Source organism: Chiloscyllium punctatum, chromosome 38 (assembly GCF_047496795.1).
Source record: "Chiloscyllium punctatum isolate Juve2018m chromosome 38, sChiPun1.3, whole genome shotgun sequence".
In the NCBI taxonomy this organism is placed as follows: Eukaryota; Metazoa; Chordata; class Chondrichthyes; order Orectolobiformes; family Hemiscylliidae; genus Chiloscyllium; species Chiloscyllium punctatum.
The window spans coordinates 6008964-6035886 of record NC_092776.1 but is presented as its reverse complement, the minus strand read 5'-3'; the positions used below and the strand labels follow the sequence as shown (position 1 = coordinate 6035886).

Below are 26923 nucleotides of genomic sequence, written 5' to 3'. Positions count from 1 at the left end.
CCTGACCTGCTGAGTTTCTCCCAGCATTTTCTGTGTTTGCTTCAGATTTCTAGCATCTGCAGGATATTATGTTTATTCGAGGAGTTGAATAGATTTGCTTTGTATTCGTTGGAATTCAGAATACTGAGGGGGACCTTATTATCAGGCCGCGTTTGGAATATTGTGAGCAGTTTTGAGCCCTGTACCTAACGAGGTGAATGCTGATCTTGTTAGGGATCCAGAGGAGGTTGACGAGATTGATCCCGGGGATGAAGGGCTTGTCATGTGAGGACTCTGGGTCTGTACTCGAAAGAGTTTAAAAGGATGAAGCTGGATCTGATTGAAACTTACAGAATGCCAAGAGGCCTGGATAGAATGGATGTGGTGAAGATGTTTCCACTATTAGGAAGAGTAGGACCCAAGGACACAGCCTCAGAGATGGGGCAATCCTTTAGAACTGAGGTGAGGAGGAATCGATGGGCTGAATGGCCTAATTCTGCCCCTGTGTCCCATATAGATTCTTGGGGGACCTGACAAGGTAGATGTGGAAAGGGTTGTTTCCTCTTGTGGGACAGTCTAGGACCAGACAGCATCATTACAGAGTAGGGGTCACTCATTTAAGGCCGATATGAGGAGTTTCTCTCTGTGGGGAGTGAATCTGTGGAACTCTTTACTGTAAAGGGGTCTTGAGGCTGGGCCATTTGCATTATTGAAAGCTCAGGTAAGTTTTTAATCATAAGAAAATCTAGGATTATGAGGAAGAGTCAAGACAGTGGAATTGAGGATGATCAGAGCAGCCCCACGTCTCATTGAATGGTGGAACAGAGTCAATGGGCTGAATTCCCTACTTCTGCTTCTGTCTTCTAAGAAACAGGTGCCCTTTTTTAAACAGCTCTGTACTATCTCAATGGTCATTGTGATCATTACTTTAGCTCCAACATATTTCCCTTTCCACCTTTTTAATCATTCACCCTTTTTGGTTGTTGCCTGTATTTTAACTGGTTATCTCCTGGGCGAATGCACTCTGGGCTGTTTGTGATGTGCCCTGTGCCCCAGGATAGCGCGGTGACCTTGCTACAGATTGAAATGCCTTTGGCATTAACCCCTGCACCATGGAATAGGTTGGTGGTCAAGCTGTGCCCCTGGTCACATGCTGCAGTCTGCTACTGTCCACCAGGTGGCAGTGGTACCCACCCCACCTCACACTGAACGAATTACCCATTTGCGTGCAGAAACAGTTTCTCAATCGAAGGCTGCAGGTAGTTTGAAAAGGCATGTTCAAAATAGTATAGAGAATACAGCCACCCTGTAGAATGTTACAACACTGGGTAAACCCCCTCTGCTAATTTAAACCAGCAACTCCGAAAAGATTCATTCCGTGCTGTAATCTGTTAAAATTCCAGAGGCCACCATTAACAGTAAAAATTAACAACTTTGTTCTTTAAGTTCAACAGAGAATATTAAAACCAACAACTATTTACAAGTCCTTTCTCTTCAACCTATCTTTTACCTACAATACCAGTCTGATTAAAAAATCCCAATTAAAATTTACAAAAAGAAAATAATCACTTTTCGAAACTAGTCAGCTTTGTCGGTTCTCCTTTGTAGATTCTCTCCAGGTCAGCCTCAATGTTCTGCTGTGCACTCCCCACAGACCAGTACCTCTCAGAGAGTTCTTCAATTAGCAGTCTACATTTGTTACGTCTTTGGCAGTTTTCTCCCTAATTGTTCAAAATGTCCGGTTTTATACCCCAAAACATTGGATTGTTTCAATGAGTTTAATATTATCAAAATACTAAATTCAATTTGATTGTGTTTTGGTATCTCGGGGCATAATTTAAACTGATTGGCCAAATTTGAATTTGTTTTTATTTCATGGCAACCCATCTGTTGCAACTTGTTTTGACCAAGTGTTACATTGTTACCTTGTTCAGGACTCTCTGTGCTTTTTCAGTCCTTGCTAGCTTTTCAACTCTCTTAAAAGTACAGTACACCTCTACACCTTCATAGCAAGAACTAAGCTGCTCATTCTTGGGATCATTTGACCAGATCTCTCCTGAATCTGTCCTTGATGTTGCTGTCAAAATGTGGTTCCTGGTATTTGACATTGCACACCAGTGGTCAAACCAATGATTACAACTGTTTAGCACATCTTCCTTGCTTTTGTACTCTACCTGTTTCTCTTTCTAACTGCTTTATCAATTTGTACCACTTCTGTGTGGAAAGCTGTTTATTTTATTACATTTTTCAAAGAGTTTGGATTCTATATTAGAGGCATGTGGATGTTGGTTTATATTTGTGAAGGAAATTAAGAATTAACTCAGCTAGTCCTTGTGGAACTATGATTTTAAATCACGTGTATCAGAACACAGGACTGCAAGGCCTCCTGGAGTGTTAATGGAAGTTTGCTTATGTTGTGAGGATTTATGATAGGTGAGAAAAAACATTAGAAGACGTTTGTTTGCTTTTGGATTTAGAATAATCAAGGACTGGTTTTAACTTCGAAAGCCACAGAAACAGGTAAAGTTTTAGACAGCTCAAAGGAAACCTGACCTAAATCAGATTCCCATCATCCTCTCCAAGAAAAAGGCGACTGTTCAGAGCAGTTAAAATATTAAGTGAAATAAAGTGGGCGACATGGTGGTTAGCACTGCTGCCTCACAGCGCCAGAGAACCGGGTTCAATTCCCGCCTCAGGCGACTGACTGTGTGGAGTTTTCACTTTCTCCCCGTGTCTGCATGGGTTTCCTCCAGGTGCTCCGGTTTCCTCCCACAGTCTAAAATTGTGCAGGTTAGGTGAATTGTCCATGCTAAGTTGCCCGTACTGTTAGGTGAAGGAGTAAGTGAATGGGTCTGGGTGGGTTGCTCTTCAGAGGGTCGGTGTGGACTTGTTGGGCCGAAGGGCCTGTTTCCACACTGTAAGTAATCTAATCTAATCTAACTGCACAGGACCAGTATCCTGTCGCCAAGTCACCCTTTGTTTACATGTGCACAGTACATTGGCCAGCCAGCTCAGAGTGAATTCCTGAAGTCAGGAGATTCTGAATCCCCCGGCTATATAGGTCGGCCAGGGCTCCCCTCACTTTCTCCAGGTTAACAGCCCCAGTCAAGGATGTCATAGTTAATAAGATCCACCTGGCTCCAATCACTAAAATCAGTCCCCTAAGTGAAAGTGTTTAGTTTGTGAAACTTCCAGTCCAGAAGTGTTTGGTTAGAAGTCTACTTTTGTTATTGAAAGTTGTGAAAATCTAAGAACTCAGGAATTTGAGGATTTACTGTAAAGACTTCACCATTGACAGGGTAGGAAGTGAGGAAAATGCAGTGAACCAGAGTGCCTTACCATTACATCCAAATATATGGCTGACTAGCTCTTTCTCTGACTAACTTTGGCTCTCATCCCATGAGAGAATTAAAACATTAATCTTACAGATTTAATAACGAAGGAAATTCAGAGTGACCGGAAAGTGAGGGCATTGGGGAGGAGATAGAATTTTGTTCCATTGAAGCCTTTCAAACTGAGATATACTTGGAGAGCTTGGTTTGTTTTACTTTTATATCTTTTGTGTAATGCAGTCTGGTTTGTAATCAGACCCAAATCTACAGTCTGGTGTGCTTCTGTTTCAGTGAAAGACTAGCATGTTAAACTGAAAAACAAAACTTGATCAATCTAGTCAGCTTTTATGTTGGAGAAAGTGAGGACTGCAGATGCTGGAGATCAGAGCTTAAAAATGTGTTGCTGGAAAAGCGCAGCAGGTCAGGCAGCATCAAAGGAGCAGGAGAATTGACGTTTCGGGCATAAGCCCTTCTTCAGGAATGAGGAGGGTGTGCCAAGCAGGCTAAGATAAAAGATAGGGAGGAGGGACTTGGGGGAGGGGCGTTGGGAATGCGATAGGTGGAAGGAGGTCAAGGTGAGGGTGATAGGCCGGAGAGGGGGTGGGGGCGGAAAGGTCGGGAAGAAGATTGCAGGTCAAGAAGGTGGTGCTGAGTCTGAGGGTTGGGACTGAGAAAAGGTGGGGGGAGGGGAAATGAGGAAGCTGGAGAAATCTGCATTCATCCCGTGTGGTTGGAGGGTTCCTAGGTGGAAGATGAGGTGCTCTTCCTCCAGGCGTCATGTTGCCATGGTCTGGCAATGGAGGAGGCCAAGGACCTGCATGTCCTTGGCGGAGTGGGAGGGGGAATTAAAGTGTTCAGCCACGGGGCGGTTGGGTTGGTTGGTGCGGGTGTCCCAGAGGTGTTCTCTGAAACGTCCCGCAAATAGGCGGCCTGTCTCCCTAATGTAGAGGAGGCCACATCGGGTGCAGCAGATGCAGTAAATGATGTGTGTGGAGGTGCAGGTGAATTTCTGACTGATATGGAAGGATCCCTTGGGGCCTTGGAGGGAAGTGAGGGGGGGAGGTGTTGCTCCTCATTCCTGAAGAAGGGCTTGTGCCTGAAATGTCAATTCTCCTGCTCCTTTGATGCTGCCTGACCTGCTGCGCTTATAGATATTTACAGATTCACGAGGGGTGTAGATAGGATTAATGGTAGCTGTTTTTTCCCTAGGTTGGGGAATTTCAAAACTAGGGGGTATATTTTTAAGGTGAGAGGAGAGAGATTTTAAAAAGACACAAGGGGCAAATGTTTTATACAGAGGGTGGTTTGCGTGTGGAATGAACATCCTGAGGAAGTAGTGATATGAGCACAATTACAATATTTTAAAGGTACTTAGATTTGTACATGAATAGGAAAGGTTTGGAGTGATATGGGCCAGGAGCAGATAGGTGGGACTAGTTTAGTTTGGGATTAGAACATAGAACATTACAGCGCAGTATAGGCCCTTTGGCCCTCAATGTTGTACCATCCTGTGAAACCAATCTGAAGCCCATCTAACCTACACTATTCCATTCTTATCCATATGTCTATCCAATGACCACTGAAATGACCATTAAAGTTGGCGAGTCTGCTACCATTGCAGGATTACAGTCGGCATGGACTAGTTGGACCGAGGGTCTGTGTCCATGCTGTGTGACTGTACAAAACTGGATAAAAACTAAAAGAGCTGCAGATGCTGGAAATCAGAAATTGCAGGAAAAGCTCAGCAGGTCTGGCGGGATCTGTGGAGAGAAATCAGAGTTAACAAAAGTGTGTGTGCGTGCGGGTGCTTGCTGCTCGTAGGACGACTGTCATACGACACTGTTGGGTTCACTAATGTCCTACCCTGGTTAATATCAGCCATCTGTACTGTCCTGACCTACATAGGATGTGACTGTTTCCTAGCTGGCTTCTAATTGTATGAAACCTGCAGATCACACAGGGACTGCAACGGCAGCTCACCCCCAACCTCTCCAGGGTAATTGGCCCAGCCAGTGACCCATATCTCCCAAATAAATGAAAACTTTGTTGTTGAGCTAATCACGTCAACTGAACAGAGATGAGCCAACTCCTCTCTCAGCTGGGGCACTGTGTCCAGTTCTGGGCATCACATTGTAAGAAAGATGTGATTGTCTTGGAGAGAATGGGGGTTCCAGGAATGAGTGACAAGGGTTGACTGGGCAAGTTAGGACTGTTCTCCTTGGAGAGAGGAAGGCTGAGAGGGGGATTTGATGGAGGTTTTCCAAGTGGGAAGCGAGCTGGACAGAGGAGATAGAGAGAAGCTGTTCCCAGTTGTTACAGAAACAGGAATGAGAGATCATTGATTTAAAGTGATCTTCGAAAGTGGCAAGGATGATGTGAGAACCAGGCACTGTCTGGAAATGTGATTGAGGCATTTAAGAGGGCATTGGCTGAATTGTTTTGGATAACCATAATGTGTAAGGGTATGGGGAGGGGGAAGCAGTAGATTGGCACAGGGTTATGATGCTCATTTGAGGAGCTGGTGCTGGTATAGTGGGCCAAATGGTCTCCATTGGCTCTGGAACCCATCTGTGGTTCTCTAACTCGATGTAAATCGAGGTCAGAAGTGGGGCTTTCCTCTTTCCAGAGTAAAGGGGACCTGAGGATAGCACTGCTCCCACTGGGAGGCGTTTGGCTGGAAGTTTCTGTTCATAGAACATAGAAAAATACAGCGCAGTACAGGCCCTTCGGCCCTCGATGTTGCGCCGACCCAAGCCCACCTAACCTACACTAGCCCACTATCCTCCATATACCTATCCAATGCCCGTTTAAATGCCCATAAAGAGGGAGAGTCCACCACTGCTACTGGCAGGGCATTCGATGAACTCACGACTCGCTGAGTAAAGAATCTACCCCTAACATCTGTCCTATACCTACCACCCCTTAATTTAAAGCTATGCCCCCTTGTAATAGCTGACTCCATACGTGGAAAAAAGTTCTCATGGTCAACCCTATCTAAACCCCTAATCATCTTGTACACCTCTATCAAGTCACCCCTAAACCTTCTTTTCTCCAATGAAAACAACCCCAAGTGCCTCAGCCTTTCCTCATACGATCTTCCTACCATACCAGGCAACATCCTGGTAAACCTCTTCTGCACCCGTTCCACTGTCTCCACATCCTTCCCATAGTATGGCGACCAAAACTGCACACAATACTCCAGATGAGGCCGCACCAGAGTCTTATACAACTGCAACATGACCTCAGGACTCCGGAACTCAATTCGTCTACCAATCAAAGCCCAGTACACCATATGCCTTCTTCACCGCACTATTTACCTGGGTGGAGAACACTGTACGAGAGAACTCCACCATTTACTCTGTTCATGTTGAGCAGAGTGTGTCATCACTGGGGAATGTGATGAGGACTCAGTGTGGATGGAAGCTGCTTTTTAAATTGAATATGAACCACATAGGCAGGATCAAAGCCTCTTTAATTGAAATATTAAGAAGAAAATTGGTGAAGGGCTTACACTGGGAGTAGTTAGTTCATATCACGCCCTGTGAGCCAGTCCCTCCCAAGGTGAAATTGCAGTTTCTCACGGTGGTAGGTGTCTGTGTCTAGACTAATTACTTGTGTTGATAGGCAGGTTTGAGCAGCCTGCTATATGACTTTTTGATTTTTCTTTGTATGTTTAGACCTTTGGTTATGAGCAGCTGATTGGAGTCGGTGCAGCTTCTGATGAGGATGGTGAGGTCATGTGGTTTTTGCCTTAATTGGGAAACTCCAGTCTCTCGTTCCCATCCAACTTACTGGTGAAGTACAAGAAAGAGGCCATTTAGCCACCCTGGACCTCCTAGCTTTTTTGAAAGAAATATCCAAAAAGTCCTACACCCCTTCTCCCTGTAACACCCCCAAGCCCCTTTGGCCTGCGTATTGATGTTCCTGCTGGAGTACACACCTTTGGAAGGATAGATCAGAGGGACCATAATGTAGGTTAGCAAGAATGATTTCTGCATTTCAGGGGTTAGGTTTTGAGGATTGATGGTACAAACTAGGCCTGTTTTCTCCAGAGTTGGCAAGGTTGAGTTGTGACCCGATCAAAACCTTCAAGATATGAACAGGAAAAGACAGGGAAGGTAAACTATTTTCACTGGTTGGTGATTCTAGAACTGGGGGCATTGTCTGAGAGTTAGGGCCAGACTGTTCAGGAGAGATGTTGGGAGGCACTTCTACACACACAGGATGGGAGAGGTTTGGAACTCTCTACCACAAATGGCAGTGGATGCTGGATCAGTTGTGTATTCTAAATCTGTGACCAAGATAAATTATTGTTCAGCAAAGTTATGAAGGGATATGGGCCAAAGGCAGGTATATGGAGTTAGGCCACAGAGCAGCCAAGATCACATTGAAAGGTGGAACAAGCTGGAGGGGCTGAATGGCCTACCCCATGTCCAGTTGTGTTTGCAATCTCAAAACAATTTTATGCAGTTAGCAAAGTAGGATTTGGTGGCAAAGCCCTCTCTCTGGTCTCCATTGGGGATTTGCAAAATGAGGCCCTGGAGTTTGGGATCATCAACCAGAGACAATGTGTCTTGAAGAGTTAACCTGCTCATTAACATAGCCACTTCTCTCTGTCTGTCTCACCAGGCTGTGTCTCCAGCATGTCATCTGGAAGGATTTGTTTTGTAGAAAGGATGGGGGAAATGACAGCGGAGTGACAGATCTCAAATGGGAACAGGTAAGGTCCACTGAGAGTTTGACTTTGTATGTATTAGTTACCCAGTCAATAGTAACACAATTTAAAAACTTGAGATGCAAAAATTAAAAACTGCGGATGCTGAAACAAGAACAAAAAGTGCTGGAGAGACTCAGCAGGTCTGGCAGCATCTGTGGAGAGAGGAAACAGAGTTAAAGTGTCAAGCCCAGTGCCCTTTCTTCACAGAAAATAGGAATGCGAGTAGGCCACTTGGCCCTTTGAGCCGACCCCGCTACTATCCCAACTCCACATCCCGATCCCTTCAGCCCCAGGAACCACATCCAGCACCTTCCTGCAAGCGTTCCATGTTTTGGCCTCAACTGCTCTCTGTACGAGAGAACTGCACCGTTCTCTGGGTGAAGACATTTCTCTTCATTTTAATGTAATGAATAATGAAGGTATTCAGAGTTCACAGGAATCTGTGGTACCGGGCTGTGCACTCAGAGCAAGCACAGAGCAACTGGCAGAGGTCTTCTCGGACATCTCCAACCTCTCCCTGCAGCAGGTCCCTGTCCCTGCCTGATTCAGGAGGGCCAACATCATCATTGGGCCTAAGAAGGCTCATGCAGCATGTCTCCATGATGACCGCCTAGTGGCCCTAACCTCGGTGGTCAGGAAATGCTTTGAAAGGCTGGTCATGACATTAATCAACTCCAGCCTCCCCACTACTCTTGACCCACTTCAATTTGCCTATCGAACCAACAGATCCATGTCAGATGCCATATCTCTTGCCCTTCACTGCTCCCTCGAACATCTTGACACCAAGAACAGCTATGTAAGAACCCTACTCATTGACTACCGTTCAGGCTTCAACACTATTATCCCCTCGAAACTGATTACTAAACTTAGTGACCTCAGACTAAGCCCCACTCTCTGCAACTGGATCAGTTTCCTGACCCACAGGCCACAATCAGTGAAGATTGGAGACAATATTTCATCCTCACTACTACTCAACACTGGAGCCCCCCAGGGGTGCGTACTCAGCCCCCTACTGTACTCACTATATACCCATGACTGCATTGCCAAATACCAGAAGAATTCCATTTACATGTTCACCGATGACACCACCATAATTGGTCGAATCTCAGATGGCGACGAAACAAGACTACAGATGGGAGGTGGAAAAACTGGAAAAATGGTGCAAAGAAGAACCTAGCTCTCCATACCGGCAAAACCAAGGAACTTATTACTGACTTTCGGAGGGATGTTACCCATGCCCCCCCCTTCACATTAATAGCACAGAGGTGGAACGAGTGGAGAGTGTCAAACTCCTGGGAGTGGTCATCCACAACAAGCTTTCTTGGACTCTTCTTGTGAACGCACTGGTTACAAAGGCCCAATAATGTCTCCTCTTCCTCAGGCAGTTGAGGAAATTTGGCATGACGGTGAATACCTTTGCAACTTTTACTGGTGTGCCATTGAGACCATTCTGTCTGGATGTATCACTACCTGGTATGGCAACTGTACCATTCAGGATCAGAGATGGTTACAGAGAGTGATGAACTCAGCCCAGACAATCACAAAGGCCAACCTCCCATCTATAGAATCCATCTACCAGGCCCGCTGTCAAGGAAAGGCCGCCAGCATTCTCAAAGATCCATCCCACCCTGACAATGTTTTTCTACAACCTCTCCCACTGGGGAGAAGGTACAGAAGCCTGAACACATGTACCAGTCGGTTTCGAAACAGTTTCTACCCTACTGTCGTTAGAATACTGAATGGACTCACAAACTCTTAACATTCGCCTGGACCTGTGTTTTTGTTTTTGCTGCTGTTTACCTGTTATTTACTATCTATGCAAGTTAACTCTGTGATCTGCCTGTATTGCTCGCAAGACAAAGCTTTTCACTGTGCCTCGGTACACGTGACAATAAATCCAATTCAATTCAATCTGAAGTCTGGTTCCAGTGAAGCTCAGTGCAAACTGGAAGAACACCATCTCGTTTTCTGCTTGGGGACCCTGCAGCCTCCAGGACTCAACATTGAGTTCAATACCTTTAGGGCCTGAGCACCTCCTTCCCTGTCCTTTACCCACTCTGACACCCCAGCTCCTGCCCTACCATGACTTACGTTCAGCACAGCTCACTCCAGTGCTCTAACTGCTCCTCCTCCCTGTCTGTCTGTCTGTCTGTCTGTCTCTCTCTCTCTCTCTTTTCCCCCCCGCCTATCCATTCATTCCTTTATCCTCTCACCTCCTTCATCAGCAGAAATACCACCCTTTCCTCGCTACTGTCAATTCTGAAGAAGGGTCACTGGGCTCGAAACGTTAGTTCTGTTGCTCTCTCCACAGATGCTGCCGGACCTGCTGAGATTCTCCAGCAATTCCTGGTTTTGTTTGTTTCTGGTTTTTGTTGTGTGTTTATTCTGGTTCCTATTGTATTACTTTGTCACTGGGTGTTCCCTGGCATTGTGCTGGGATTCGTAGATTAAAATGATCTCAACAATGAGGTTTTCCCTCATCCTTTCAGAAGGATGAGGATCTCTGAGAAGTTCACATTTTGGGAGATGGGGAGAGGCTGAACAGGCTGGGGCTGTTTTCCCTGGAACGTCAGAGGCTGAGGGGTGACCTTATAGAGGTTTATAAAATTATGAGGGGCATGGATCGGGTAAATAGACAAGATCTTTTCGCCAAGGTGGGGGTGTGGGAGGGAGAGAGGCGGGTGCAAAGCTAGAGGACATAGGCTTAAGGTGAGGGTGGAAATACTTAAAAAGAGACCAAAGGGGTAACGTTTTCATGCAGAGGGTGGTGTGTGTATGGAATGAGCTGTCAGAGGGTGTGGAGGAGGCTGGTACAATTGCAACATTTAAAAGGCATCTGGATGGGTATATGAATAGGAAGGGTTTGGAGGGATATGGGCCGAGTGCTGGCAGGTGGGACTAGATTTGGTTGGGATATCTGGTCAGCTTGGACAAGATGGACCAAAAGGTGTATTTCTGTGCTGTATATCTCTGACTTCAGGCCTTTACAAATTAATTAAATATTGAACAAGAGTATTAACTGCCTGACCTCCTCTTTGCTCTTACACTGACTTCAAGGAATCTTTAATGAACCACTGTCCTCACAGAGACAATACAGGCTTCTCACAGCAATAGTGTCAATGGAGGGGGAGACCAGCAGAGACTCTCAAACCACGGGGAAGTTGCCAACAATTTAATCTCTTCCACAGCATCCACATCTGAGCAATGGCTCCCAGAGCCTATTGAGATTTTATTAATAACTAGGGAAGGTTGCAATTGTTATGGTTTAACCGTCTCCAAATAGGAAATACTCCAGCCACTGTTGGAAATTTCTGACCCAAACTGTACTTTCCTGAAACTGACAGCAGCTTCTGCACATGTGCAGTTTCTTACAGCCATTAATGTCAGAGATGTAAAGGAGGTGATGCTGTACAGGGTGATGGAGAATGCAATCTCCCAGAAATCACTGCACTGATGGCAACTTCCACTCTCCCACTGTCAAAACTGCACAAGACAGAGAGTCATAAAGCGATACAACACCGAAGCAGGCCCTTCGGCCCACTGTGTCTGTGCTGACTAACAAACATCAAGCTACACTCCTCCCCTTTACCATAAATTTGGCCCACTGGTAACTTAAATATTTAACCAGATGCTTCCTACATGTTGCAAGTGAAGTGTGATAGAGCTGTTAAAGTCTGATAACGTCAGAGTTACTGATCAACAAACTCATTAATCTTGCAAGTATAATTTCACATTTTGTTGAATGCCACTTTTTTTCCCTTTTACAATGAGAAATTCGACAAGATTTTTAAAGAGTGATTGATTCCCACATTTTAGGTCATATCTCAGTCCCATCTGGATGTTTCCCAATAACTTGACTTAAGAATCCATTTACGTTTAACTTTATGACTTCTATCTTCCCAGAGTTTGTGTCTATGAGAATGTTTCATTGTGATTGGCTGTAACAGATGACATTTTAAATTCTTGTGTAGGAATGATATGAGTATTTCTGTAATTATTCCCTTTAATTGCCTTGGAATTGAGTGGCTGTTTCAGAGGACAGTTAAGAGTCAACCACTTTGCAATGGGTCTAGACTCGGGCGTAGGCCAGGCTGACTACAGATGACAATAAAGGATGACCATGAACCAGATGGGATTTTCTGTCAACGAAATTCTGGTCTCCATCCTATTGGAAAGATGTTGTGAAACTTGTAAATCATTTCTGCACCCTTTCAAGGATGTTGCCAGGATTGGAGGGGTTGAGCTATAGGAAGAGGCTGAATAGGCTGGGGCTGTTTTCCTGGGAGCTTCGGAGGTTGAGGGGTGACCTTGTAGAGGTTTATAAAATCATGAGGTATTTTCCCTGGGATTGAGGGGTCCAGAACTAGAGGGCATAGGTTTAGGGTGAGAGGGGAAAGATTTAAAAGGGACCTAAGGGGCAACTTCTTCATGCAGAGGGTGGTACGTGTGTGGAATGAGCTGCCAGAGGATGTGGCAAGGCTGGTACAATTGCAACATTTAAGAGGCATTTGGATGGGTATATGAATAGGAAGGGTTTGGAGGGATATGGGCCGGGTGCTGGCAGGTGGGACTAGATTGGGTTGGGATATCTGAAGGGCATGGACAGGTTGGACCGAAGGGTCTGTTTCCATGCTGTACTTCTCTATGACTCTGTGAACAAAGGTTACATAAATACAGGCAAAACACTGCAGATGCTGGGAGTCTGAAACATTCACAGAGGATGCTGGAGAAATACAGGTCTGACAGCTTATGTGGAGATAGAAAAACAGAGTTAATGTTTTGAATCTAGGATGACTTCTTCTAGTGGATTAAACACAACAACCAAGCTAGTGCATCCAGTCTATAACCTGGTGTTGTGTGATTTTTAACTTGGTACACCCAGTCCAATACCGGCATCTCCAAATCATGTCAAGCTGATTATAACTTCTTCAGAACACTTCTTCAGCTCTGATGCTGCTGAGTTTCTTCAATAATAAAATTCCACAGCAGCCATTTGACTAATTTTTAATAAACAAATTACTGAATTCACATTTTGCCATCTGCCACGACAGGATTTGAGCTAATTTAACCTGGGACTAGTTCAGTGACTCACCACGACATCACCATCTCCCCATATTGTATGTGATGACATCACTGCTGCTGGGTGGTTGTCGATTCACTTGAATCAGAGACAGATTTGCGCGATGTTCAGAAAGGGGGAAACCCCTATTGATTGCTCTGTGGTTAGATACCCTCAAGGCTAGCGGTTGTAACTTTGCTGGTATCTGTCACAGCATGTCTTTCCCAGAGATCCTTCTTCCTTGTGTGATATTAATGATATCGACAGGGTCTGAGATGTTGAGTGAGATTGGTTGTCTGTGTTGAGATTTTAGTTTTCAGATCAGGCACGTGTTTGACCTCTCAAGAACTGCTCCTGGCTTGATATGTCTTCCTGCAAGGCAGAAGTGGGTACTGCAGATGCTGGAGGTCAGAGTCAAGATTAGAGTGGTGCTGCAAAAGCACAGCAAGTCTGGCAGCATCCGAGGATGTTTCAGGCAAAAGCCCTTTACTATGCCCCTCTAAAACTCATCACCCTGAGAGATTTGCTTTCTCTTTGGTTCCAACACAGCTTTGGCTGTGAGAAGGAAGCTTTAAGTGTCGTCGTTCTGAACTGAGCCTGATTTGTAAATGTTGTGGATAGAACAAAGTGTAGCTGTTAGTGATCTTGGGCAGTTAACCTGAAGCCTATCACAGAATGTTTCTATTCTCTGTCTCCTGTGGAGCAGGGTGGACCCACTCTATGGTGAAAGCGAGGACTGCAGATGCTTGAGATCAGAGATCAGATTAGAGTGGTGCTGGAAAAGCACAGCAGGTCAGGCAGCATCCGAGGAGCAGGAAAATCGACGTTTCGGGCAAAAGCCCTTCATCAGCCTCATTCCTGATGAAGGGCTTTTGCCTGAAACGTTGATATTCCTGCTCCTCCGATGCTGCCTGACCTGCTGTGCTTTTCCTGCAATTTCTTCCTGCAAAACTGACATAGGATATACATGCCAGCTGGCCCTGTGAATAGTGATTAAATAAATGAAAAATAACAAAATGTGCAGCACATCAGGCAGCAGCTGTACATAGAAGATACAGATTACATTTTGGATATTTTGGGAGGTTTTAAGTGGATTTTCCTCAACCTGTACCTGCCATATTGGTGTGTCTTGAACTATATGATATTGTTTTGCTTCTATCCCAGCAGTTTGTGTGTGTTCCTGTCTTAAAGCCAATGGAGGAAAAAAGGTGAAAAGTAGGTTTTGCTTTCTCTCTCTCTGTGTTGTACCTTTCCCAGTCACATGGAGTTTTGCGCAGCCCTTCACAGCTGAGGAACTGCTTCTGAAATGGCCAGCTTTGATCTGAAGGAGGGAACCTGAACTGAACAGGACAGTACTCTGATGTGGAGGGCTAACCTGTCCCTGTTCAGGGCCAGTGACTTTCCAAACTGCTGAATGTTTCCTGCTGCAATTTCAGTTTCTTATTTCATGTACTCCTGCATCACCAACCGCCAACATTTATGGAGAAACAAACACAGGGACACGGCTGCTGCTACCATCAGGGCATCTCTGCTGTTAACAATCTACAAGCCTCATCTAGACTGTAACTGAGCTCTGATTGGGAGCATTGTGTAAATACCCATTTCGGCCCAATCTCTCACGCGCCACAAACTGGGCACTTTTTCATTTCTCTCATGCTCTCTCACACTCTGTTTTTCTCTGTCTCGTTTACTCACTCTCTTTAAACATATATCTTGCTTTATCTCTATCTCCCTATCTCTCGATATTTCTATTTCTCTATAGCTTTCTCTTTCTATATCTCTCCCTCAATACCTTTCCCCTCTCTCTATACTTTTTCTTTCTCTCTCTATACTTTTCGCTTTCTCTCTATACTTCTCACTCTCTTTTTCTCTCTCTCTCTCTCACTCTCTTTGTTATCTGTATCTCTCTCATCCCTAAATCAGAGGACTTTGGATTAATCTATGCTAACATTATCATACAGAGGGAGTGCTGTACAGTCAGAGATTTTTTCCTTTGGATCAGACACAAATTGAGGGTCTGTAAACTCCAGTACCTCAAGTTCCTCTCTGAGCCCCTTACCACCCTGACTTGGAAACATATCACCGTTACTTTACTGTCTCGGGGTCAGAATCCTGGAATTCCCTCCCTAAGGGCATTGTGGGTCAACCCACAGCAGGTGGACTGCAGCGGTTCAAGAAGACAGCTCACCCCCACCTTGTCAAGGGGCAACTAGGGACGGGTAATAAATGCTGGGCCCAGCCAGTGACACCCACATCTCACGAGTGAATGAAACAAACCTCCCGTGCAGTGTTTTGAAGTCTCAGCAGCCCTCAGTAGTATGATACCTTGAAATCTCATGGCTGTAGGCGCTGTCACATGAAGCAGATGATCTGGCCATCATTGGCCATGTCTTTGTATGGGATGGCTTGCTAATGAGCAAATTGGCTATTTCCTACATGACAATCAAATTGCGTTTCAAAACCCTTCACTGCTTAGAGGAGCTGTATCAATTTTGCAGTCATTGCTGGCTAGACTAGTATGGGTCTGGAGTCACATGTAGGCCAGACCAGGTAACATTGGCAGATTGCCCTCCTCTGAAGGACATTAGTGAACCTGATGGGTTTTGCATCAATAGTCAACATTGGCTTCATGGTCATTAAGCTCTTAATTCCAGACTTTATATTGAATTCACATTCCACTATCTGCCATGGCAGGATTTGGACCTGGGTCTCCAGGTTAATAGATTGCGCAACAGTATCGATAGTCCTTGGCCTCCCCACTTCAAATCCTTCTTTCTTATGGACAGGGTAAAGGAAGTGAATCAGTGTGTATTGTGTGATGATAGCGTTCTCTTGTTCACTTGGGGACTTGTCAGTTGCTATGGGTGGTTGTAATCTTGAGCCATGAACAGTAATGGTAGAGGCTGTTCCCACGTCAGGGTTGATCAGGAATCTCTCCCTCACCACTGGAAATGTATGCAGATTAATGACCAAGCTGTCTGGGCCATATTATAAACCCCTTCCTTGTTGAAATAGACCAGGCGGTGGGATGTGAACCCTGGACCTTAGGCCTGAGGCTGGACCACACTTCCTACTGGCCTGTAAAAACTTGGGAATGTTGGAACAGGGGAGAAACACAAAGAGGGGGAAGCAGTTCCCAATTTCTGAGAGGCTGTGTGACAGGACTTTAAATGATGTGCAAACAAAGTGGGGTAATGTGTGAAAAATATTTTTGTCATCAGTGGGTAGTTAGAGTCTGGAAGCATAGATTCATGGGATCCCTACAGTGCAGGAAGAGGCTATTCTGCCCATCAAGTCTGCACCGACCCGCCAAAGAGCATCCCATCCAGACCCTATCCTATTCCTGTAACCCCACATTTCCAATCCACCCTAACCTGCACGTCTTAGGACTGTGGAAGGAAACCAGAGCACGCAGAGGAAACCAATGCAGACACATGTGCAAACTCCACATAGACAGTCGCCTGAGGTGGGAATTGAACCCAGGTCCTGGGCGCTGTGAGGCAGCAGCGCTAACCACTGAGTCACCGTGTTGCCCACCCTTCAAGATGTGCTCGATTGAGGCATTCAAGAGGGCATCAGACGGTTATTTGGATAGAAATGGTCTGCAGGGACATCAGGGAAAAGGCTCTAGATTGGCTCAAGGTTTGGGAACCAGCCGCAGCAGGATGGGCCAAGTGGCCACCTTCTAACGGATCTCACTGAGTGGTGGAACAGGCTCAACGATCTACTCCTGTACCTGTAATTGTGATTCTTTGGGACTGGAAGGAGTTAAGAATAAGAACGCTGCTCAGTGGGTCTTGATGGAACTGTAACGTGCTCGTAAAAGTTGTGGACTTCTGTGAATTAGTCCTTAGAAACCCAGCTGAATCCCCACTGAAATAATATGAATGGGAAATGACTAAGCTCTGCATTATCAGCACCATCTGCTACCCAGATGGGTGTTTTTCTCACTAGTTCGATCATTTAACCTGAGGCATTGGGAAGGGTGTAGTCTGGGTCAGAAGAAAAGTACTGGCAGAGACTAGGCCAGGAACAGCCAAGGTGCAGAAAAAAGGAGTAAATGGTATGTTTTCATCTTTTACTTTTAAGCAATGTCACAGAAGTTTCTGTCTGTTTAGATTCCCTACAGTGTAGAAACAGGACATTTGTCCCAACCAATCCACACTGACCCTTCAAAGAGTAACCCACCCAGACCCATTTCCCTCTGACTAATGCACCTACCCCAATGGGCAATTTAGCATGGCCAATTCACCTAACCTGCTCAGCTTTGGACTGCGTGAGGAAACCGGAGCACCCGGAGGAAACCCACACAGACACGGGGAGAATGTGCAAACTCCACACAGACAGTCGCCCAAGGCTGGAATCAAACCTGGGTCCCTGGTGCTGTGAGGCAGTAGTGCTAACCACTGAGTGACCATTTAGACTCTGTCAGCTTGCACACTAAAAAGTTGAACAATGAGATATTTGGTCATTCACGAATTTGTTTCCATAAAAATGTACAACAACACATTAGAGCTAATTACAATTGGTTAAGGCCTGCTTAACTCTCCCACTTCCCCACAGAGTAAAAATTCTAATTCAAAGCAAGTCCTTGCATTTGAAAGGCTGCAGGGGCTATGATGAGATGTTTGCTTAAGGTGAGTTGTATGGGGTAGGCCTGCAGAATTCTCCTCCTCTGCCTCACGGCTTGTTGTATAGTTGGGAGCTCTCAACTGTGAGGCACTCTCACTACCTCTATCCATTCATTCAGAGAGCATGGACATCACTGGCTTGGGCCAGTATGTATTGCCATCCCTTGTTGTTTGTTGAGAATGAATCACATTGTTGTGGGTTTGGAGTTACGTGTAGGCCAAACCAGGTCAGGGTGTCAGTTTTATTGAAAAAGATGGGTTTTTCTGACGATCAACAATGGATTCATAATCATCATTAAACCCTTAATTCCTGATTCTTTATTGAATTCAAATTCCATCAGCTGTCATGGCGAGATTTGAACCCAGGTCCCTGGAACATTAGACAAAAACAGAAGTTGCTGGAAAGGTTCTGCAGGTCTGGCAGTATCTGTGAAGAGAGACCAGAGATCGGGTCTAGTGAACCATCTGAGGAAGGGTCACCAGCCCCGAAACGTTAACTCTGATTTCTGTCTACACAGATACTGCCAGACCTGCAGAGCTTTTCCAGCAACATCTTTTTTTTATCATTCCTGATCTACAGCATCTGCAGTTCTTTTGGTTTTTATTCACCAAAACATTAGCTGAGTTTCTGGATTATAGTCTAGCAATAACACCAATAGGCTATTGCCTCTGCCCCCATATCTGAACTGTGCACCTCAGATAATTTAACAACCAGATAGATTAGGATGACAAAATTATCTTCACTAAAAGACATTAGTGAACCTGAGGGGTTTTACAGATGATGGTTTTACAGTCATCATTAGACTCAGAACTCCAATTTTTATTGATTTGGAATTCTACCATCTGCTGTAGTGGGATTCAAATCCAGGTCCCCAGGATATTGCCTGGGTTTTCAGATTAATAATTCAGCAATTATAACCACTCAGCTATCATCCCTGTCATACCTGGCAACACAAATCTTGATTGAACTCATAACATGCATGGAGCTGTAGCTTTTTCTTCTTGTTACCTCCTATTAATCCCTTATTCCAATCCTTCCCTGTCCCACAGACCCGGTGACTGTATTAGTTATGTAACAACAAGCACATATGCTCACTACAACTATAAACACTGGATTTTTCTGCCAGTCTTAATGCAGAAAGGGAGAAAGGTACCATAGGATGCTCAACAGGAAAGAATGGAGAGGATTCTATGACTTGGAGTCACAGAGATGTACAGCATGGAAACAAGCTCTTCGGTCCAACCCGTCCATGCCGACCAGATATCCCAACCCAATCTAGTCCCATTTGCCAGCACCCGGCCCATATCCCTCCAAACCCTTCCTATTCATATACCCATCCAAATGCCTCTTAAATGTTGGAATTGTACCAGCCTCCACCACTTCCTCTGGCAGCTCATTCCACACACGTACCACCATCTGTGTGAAAACGCTGTCCGTTAGGTCTCTTTTATATCTTTCCCCTCTCACCCTAAACCTATGCCCTCTAGTTCTGGACTCCCCAATCCCAGGGAAAAGACTTTGTCTATTTATCCTACCCATGCCCCTCATAATTTTGTAAATCTCTATAAGGTCACCCCTCCGCCTCCAACGCTCCAGGGAAAACAGCCCCAGCCTGTTCAGCCTCTCCCTGTAGCTCAAGTCCTCTAACCCTGGCAACATCCTTGTAAATCTTTTCTGAACCCTTCCAAGTTTCATAACATCTTTCCAATAGGAAGTAGACCAGAATGGCATGCAGTATTCCAATAGTGGCCTAACCAATGTCCTGTCCAGCCACAACATGACCTCCCAACTCCTGGACTCAATACTCTGACCAATAAAGGAAAGCATATCAAATGCTGCCTTCACTATCTGTCACAGACATTTTTAGATTAGATTAGGTTCCCTAAAGTGTGGAAACAGGTCCTTCGGGTGGATCAGTCCACACCGACCCTTCGAAGAGTAACCCATCCTGACCCATTTCCCTCTGACTGATGCACCTTATACTACGGGCAATCTAGCATGGCCCATTCACTTGACCTGCACATCTTTGGACTGTGGGAGGAAACCGGAGCACCCGGAGGAAACCCATGCAGACACTGGGAGAACGTGCAAACTCCACACAGACAGTTGCCCGAGTCTGGAATTGAACCTGGGACCCTGGTGCTGTGAGGCAGCAATGCGAACCACTGAGCCACCGTGCCGCCCTGACAAATGGCAGCAGTGGGATCCGAGCATACGCCTCCTTAGAGACTGCAGCCTCAATCCAGTGCCTTAGACTGCTCGGCCACGATACCAGCTGACATTTTGCAAGAGGATTTGAGTTTTGAGGTAGGGACTGCAGTTATAAAGGGCCATAGTGAGATTGCACTTGGACTACTGTAGGAGAAAGTGAGGACTGCAGATGCTGGAGATCAGAGCTGAAAAATGTGTTGCTGGAAAAGCGCAGTGGGTCAGGCAGCATCCAAGGAGCAGGAGAATTGACGTTTTGGGCATGAGCCCTTCTTCAAGAATTTCGGGCTCATGCCCGAAACGTCGATTCTCCTGCTCCTTGGATGCTGCCTGACCCACTGCGCTTTTCCAGCAACACATTTTCAGCTGAGACTACTGTATCCAATTTGGTCTCCCTGTCTAAGACTTGCCATAGAGAGAGAGTGCAGTGGAGGTTCACTTGGCTGATATTAGGGTTGGCAGGTCTGTCCTACAAAGAGAGATGGGTTTAAACTGCCCTAATTTTAATGGAATTTAGAAGGATGAGAGGCGAACTGATTGACGTGTATAAAATTCTCACAGACTAGATGCAGGGAGGATGTTTCCTCTGGTTGGCAAGCCTCGAACTGGGGTTTGAGTTTCAGCACACAGGGGAGATCATTTAGGACCCAGGTAAGAAAAGATTTCTTCACTCAAAGAGGGGTGACCCTGTGAAAATCTCTACCACAGAGAATGGTGTGGATGACAAGTCACTGAATATATTCAAGGAAGAGTTTGATTTTGTTTTCTTTTGGATTTTAAAGTCATCCAAGGGTAAAGGGAGAAAGTGAGAATTTGGCTTTGAGACAGAGGATCAGCCATGAGCATATTGGATGGTGGTGGAGAAAATGCGGATTGTTGATGCTGGAGATCAGAGTCAAAAAGTGTGGTGCTGGAAAAACACAGCCAGTCGGCAGCATCTGAGGAGCAAGAGAATCAACATCTCGGGCGTACGTCCTTTATCAGGAATGTGGTGGTACAGGCTGGAAGGGCTGAATGGCTTACTCCTGCTCATAGTTTGTATTCCTGAAAGAGCTGGATTTGAGTTACTATACCTGAGAGAAATAACTGCATGGAGGCTAGTATCCTGTCACCAAGTCACCCTTTATCTCCATGTGCACAACCAGCTCAGAGTCAGGCCCTGAACTGAGGAGATTCTGAATCCCCTGTTTATATTATTAAAAATATTTTTAAATTAACCTTATTAAAGATGTTATTACCTCTGGTGCAGGTGGGACTTGAACACCTGGCTCAAAGGTAAGGAGTTCCTTGTTTATATTGGTCAGCCTGGGCTCCTTGATTGGCCCCAATTAAGGATCTGATAGTCAAGGAGATCCACCTGGTTCCAATCACTGAACTGCACAAAATGAGGCACAAAGCATATTAATTCACAAACATTGATGTGATATGTTTGGAGCTTTCTTCTGGGGGGGGGGGGGGGGACGTTTTGCTGATGTACCAGAAGGTGGTGCTAACAGGCCTGAGGAAATGTCCAGCCAGAGTGAACCCTGCGGAGGGTTACTCTCGGAATGACCCACAGCCCGTGGGAGTAAACTCCGAGTTGGACATTAACTTGCACACACAAGTTCCAAACACAACCAGTCAAACTATTCAGGCATGCTGGGAATCAAGTCAGGTGCAGATGAGATTTGAACCCAGGCCTCCTGACCCAGAAAGAGGGACATTACCACTACACCGCTAATTCTGTAGATTTACAAAAAGCATCCTTAATAATGCATAGAGTTGTCTCGAACCCCGACCGAACTGAGAGATCTACATGCTTACAATTTAATTGGAACCTACAGGTTTTGAATGCCTTGTGCGTCCTAACAGTTTAATGTACGCTGTGGGATTGTACTGATGAAATATTTAACAGGTGTTTCTCTTTTCCAAAGATCTCGAATGACAAATGCATTGTTATTTTTAAAAACAGATGATTTTTGGGATGTAGACATTGCTGACAAGCCCTGCTATGTGTTTCCGGTTCAAAGTATCTCTGGTGCTCCGTGAATCACTGCCGTCTTTGCTGTGGTTTGTTGGGACTGAATGGTCACAGTTATACTGTGGCAAAGAGGCCGTTTGGCCCATTGAGTCTGCACTGAGAAAGCTGTTGCTAAATCGGCGCAAGTTCCACTTTCTCGCACTGGCCCCACAGTCTTGAATGTTCTGACACTTCGAGTGCTCATCCAAGTACCTTTTTAAAGTGAGGATTCCGAGACCAATGCCTCTCCCAGGCTGTGCAAGCCAGACACCCACCACCCTCTGAGAGAAAAAAATAACTTTCCTTAAATTTCCCCGCTAATCCTCCTGCCTTTCCCCTTTAACAGTGTGCCCCTTTGTGGTAACAATCCTCGGGCTAAGGGGGAATAGCTGCTTTGTATCTGTCCCCCCTGTCCATACCTCTCGTAATTGTATCCAGCTCAATTAGGTGGTTTTGGGTTCCTTCACAAAGCAGCTCCTAATCAATGTGGCTCATGTGGAACTGAAGCTGCTAGATTGCATATTGACCATGGGTGTCAGAGTCTGTTTGCTTCTGACATCATCAGGGTCACTGATCTGGCAAGAGTTCAAATTTGTGAACTGTTAATGAGCTTGCATGCCACGGGCACGGCTAACCCCCATTGATCCCTACTCTGTAAATATAACCAATGTGGAGCCATAACCAGAGGTAAATATGGTAAAGTACTTTGCAAGGTCCCAGTGAATCAGGGTATGGAGGAGCCGGTGTTGGACAAAGTTAAAAATCACACAACACCGGGTGATGAAGGAGCAGTGCTCCAAAAGCTAGTGCTTCCAAATACACCTGTTGGACTATAACCTGGTGTTGTGTGATTTTAACTTTGTCCACGGAATCAAAGCAGATGTTTTTCACTTCAGAGCACAGCTCGTAGAGAGAGAAAACTCCAGCCGTGATTTTGCCATCTGTAGTTTTGGTGTTGTCGTCAGTAATGCCCTCCTGTGGTTTGACACGAATGCTATGTTGTAAAATCTGCTTCAATCATTCGTTATGTTAAACTAGTTCAGAATGCAGCTCCCTTGGGGGCTGAACCCGGCCAGATTCCAGATGTATCGGAGAGTGAAAGTTTGTTGAGGATTCGCTAAGGCTCAGGCAATGTTCCTTGTGGAGATTTCTCAACACTTTACCATAAATAAGACAGCATCTTATTTGTTTGTATGAAACTATGAACGAAAGGGCAGTTAAATCAGGCTGACTAGATGTACTCCCAGGAGGTCATACCCAGTTTGTTATCACTGTGCTCTGTCTATGGGGGGAAAGAAACATAGATTGACCTTGTATAACCTTACCTCAGGGCAGAACAACATTAATTTGTCTTTTTTTTTCTAAGCTTGGTCACAGGGTTATAAATAGTATAGATAATCAATAACGGCAAAAATTGGGGGAATCATCATAGTTCGAATCCATTCAGTTGCCTTTGCTAATGTTCTGATCCTAGTTTTTTTTCATTCATGGGATGAGGGCATCTCTGACCAGGCCAGCATTTATTGTCCACCCCTATTTGCCCAGAAGGCAGTTGAGAGTAGACCACATCGCTGTGGGTCTGGAGTCACATGTAGACCAGACCAGGTAAACATGGCAGATTTCCTTCCCTAAAGAACATGAATGAATCAGATGGGTTTTCTGACAATGGTTTTGTGTTCGTCAATAAGATTCTTGATCCCAGATTTTTTTTAAAAATTGAATTAAGTTCCAGCACCTGCCCTGGCAGGATTCAAACTCAGATCCCCACCAGGTCTCTGGATTAACAGTCCAGTGACAATACCACTAGGCCATCGCTAGGCAGTGTACTGAGTGCATTTTAATTGTATTAAAGCATTCCATGACATACAGCAATGTTGAAATGTCTCTTTGTGGTTCTCTATTATTGGAATTAATTTTCCAACGGGTTAAGTGATGGCGGTATGGAGGAAAAGATTCTGTGTTTTTTATAAACTGTGTTTGGCTCCATTTGTGCTTTTAATGGAATTGAGTGGACTGCAGGATTGTGCTCTCTGACAAGAATCAGGTTGTTTTTTGGAAATGAGATGATCATTGGGTTTGGACATTTCCATAGTAGACCGTTAGGGTGTTCCTGTGTGGAGTGTTCTGTTGTTCTGCGTTTGACAATAAGTGTCTGGTAACTGATCTGCACTCACTCTGCTCTGGGTGTGGGTTTGCTTGCTGAGATGTTACCTAGTATGGTGACGGAATGTCTAAAAACGAACCTTCCAGTTCAGTGAGCAAACCTACATCCAGAATCTCAATCTGAGCTACAGATCTTCTCAAAACTCGCTATCTCTCTGCTCGACTGGTTAAACCTGGGGGTGAAAGTGAGGACTGCCTGATGAAGGGCTTATGCCCGAAAAGTTGACTCTCCTGCTCCTCGCAGGCTGTGCTGTGCTTTTCCAGCACTATGCTCTAAACCTGGGGGTGGACTGATTGGGGGAGGGATGGTGGAGAGAAAGAAAATAATCAAACGATTGAAAGAGCTGGAAACTGCTGCTGAAACGCAGTTTGCATTATAAAATCCAAGAACAGTGTTCCCCAGGCACTTTCACATGAGAGAGATTTTTAATCAGTAAGGGAGTCAGGGGTTAGAGGGAAAAAGCAGGAGAGTGCTTAATCAGATCAGGTGTGTTGGAGCAGACCCAATAGGCTGAACGGCCTCTTCAGCTCCCACACCTTACGGTCTGTGACTCCATTTTGAGACTCCGATTACTGCACCCTGTGAGTGGTAACAGTTGTCTGTAGCTGGTCAGAGCTTCCCAATGGCTCTTGCAATCTCGGAGTTTGTGAACCAATGTTTTCACTGAGACTCAACTTGGGGGTCCTGATCCCCACCTGCCGAAGCCCTGACCTAAATAAAACCTGTTACACCCAGTGTCATCTCTGCATTGTATCAAAAATATTGACTGCAGACATATCTGATTATGTTAAAAATCACAACACCAGCTTATAGTCCAACAGGTTCAATTGGAAGCACTAACTTTCGGACCGCTGCTTCTTCATCTGGTGGTTGTTCAGGAGCGTCATCAGGAGCGGTGCTCTGAAAGCTAGTGCTTCCAATTAAACCTGTTGGACTATAACCTGGTGTTGTGCGATTTTTGACTCTGTCCACCCCAGTCCAACACTGGCACCTTCACTAGCTTATGACATTCAGAGTTTATATTAAGGGGTGGATAGATGTCTATTTTTGTTTTGATTTTCACATATTTTCTAAGTGTGCTAACCCCTACAAGACCCAATGGGAATCGCTAATTAATCACCTCGTGGAACTTGTCGACTGTACGTCCAGCCTTTGCTTGTTTTATCAAAATGCAATGCCTTGCATTTATCCTTCCCCGCTCTGACCTACATGTGACAGCAATGTGACTGACTCTTAACAGCACTCTGGATAATTAGAGATGAACAACAAACACTGACCCAGCCCGTGACACCCACATCCTGTGAGTGAATAATACAATTGAGTTCTGATGGAGGGGACTTTGCTGCTAAGTTGATGTCAAGTATTTCAGTTTTGGGCCTGTTTTATTTATCATTTCTCATTTTCTCTGTGTGGGTTCAGGAAAGCTGATATTCTGTACAGTGCTGAGGGTCACGGTGTTTGAGAAATGCCACAGAGCTGTTTGATATACATTCAGGGAACCTAGCCATTTTTCTTCCTAATTATAATCATACTGTACAGAAAAGGCCCTTCAGCCCATAGATTCTGTACTGTCAATGTCACAGGGGAGGTGCAAAATAACGTGGTCGTGGCTCAATTTAAGTTCATAGAACATAGAACATTACGGCGCAGTACAGGCCCTTCGGCCCTCGATGTTGCGCCGACCTGTCATACCAATCTGAAGCCCATCCCACCTACACTACTCCATGTACATCCATATGCTTGTCCAATGACGACTTAAATGTACTTAAAGTTGGCAAATCTACGACCGTTGCAGGCAAAGCATTCCATACCCCTACTACTCTCTGAGTAAAGAAACTACTTCTGATATCTGTCCTATATCTATCACCCCTCAATCTAAAGCTGTGCCCCCTCGTGCTCGCCATCACCATTCTTGGAAAAAGGCTCTCCCTGTCCACCCTATCTAACCCACTGATTATCTTATATGTCTCTATTAAGTCACCTCTCAACCTTCTTCTCTCTAACGAAAACAGCCTCCAGTCCCTCAGCCTTTCCTCGTAAGACCTTCCCTCCATAAATACCACCCACTTATTGCCACCATTGGCCTCCTCTTGGTTTTATCTCATAGTCAGTAATACTCATAGAACCCCAACACTGTGAAGCAGGTCGTTCAGCCCATCAAGTCCATACCGACCCTCCACAGAGCACTCTACCCAGACCCAACCCTCTCATTCTATCCCCATCACCCTGCATTTCCCATGGCTAACACACCCAGACTGCACGTGCCCTGGACACTATGGACAATTTAGCATGGCCAATCCACCCGAATCCTACACATCTTTGGATTGTGGGAGGAAACCCACGCAGACACGGGGAGAATGTGCAAACTCCATCCAGACAGTTGCCCGAGGCGGGAATAAACCCAGGTCCCTGCCGCTGTGAGGCAGCAGTGCTAACCACTGAGCCACCATGCTGCCCCTATTATCACTCGATCTTCTGCCACCTGGATATTTCTTTGGGTTGCCTGCTGGTGAATCACAAAGGAAAGTAAACTATGAAAGCCAAAGATAAAACGCTGTGGTTTTTCTATTTTAACAAGTCGGGCACTTGGCCCTCACGAGGCTTCATGGTGGGAGAGGCTAGACTGGCTGTAAGCTAACTCCACACAGGCTGGTGTCCCATCACCAAGTTACCCTTTATTAACACATAGGAAGTCCTTGACACTGATCCGTCTCCCTCAGAGCCAGGTCTCAGAGTGAACAGAACCTCGAACACTCCTGTCTTTTTCTTTTAAACCAGTAGTTAAATATACTTTCATCTGAGTATTTCCAGCATCTTTGTACACTTGCCAGCT

At 45.3% G+C, this 26923-nt stretch overlaps 1 protein-coding gene across 2 annotated transcripts in view; it reads left to right on the top strand.

Annotated features, from left to right (window-relative positions):
• lzts2a (leucine zipper, putative tumor suppressor 2a) overlaps positions 1 to 26923 on the top strand; it is a 226085-nt gene that overhangs the window by 58873 nt on the left and 140289 nt on the right. For both annotated transcript variants that reach the window (XM_072557079.1, XM_072557077.1), the window contains exon 2: positions 7941 to 8031. The gene's annotated coding sequence lies outside the window, so the exon portion shown is untranslated. The remainder of the gene's footprint in view (positions 1 to 7940; positions 8032 to 26923) is intronic.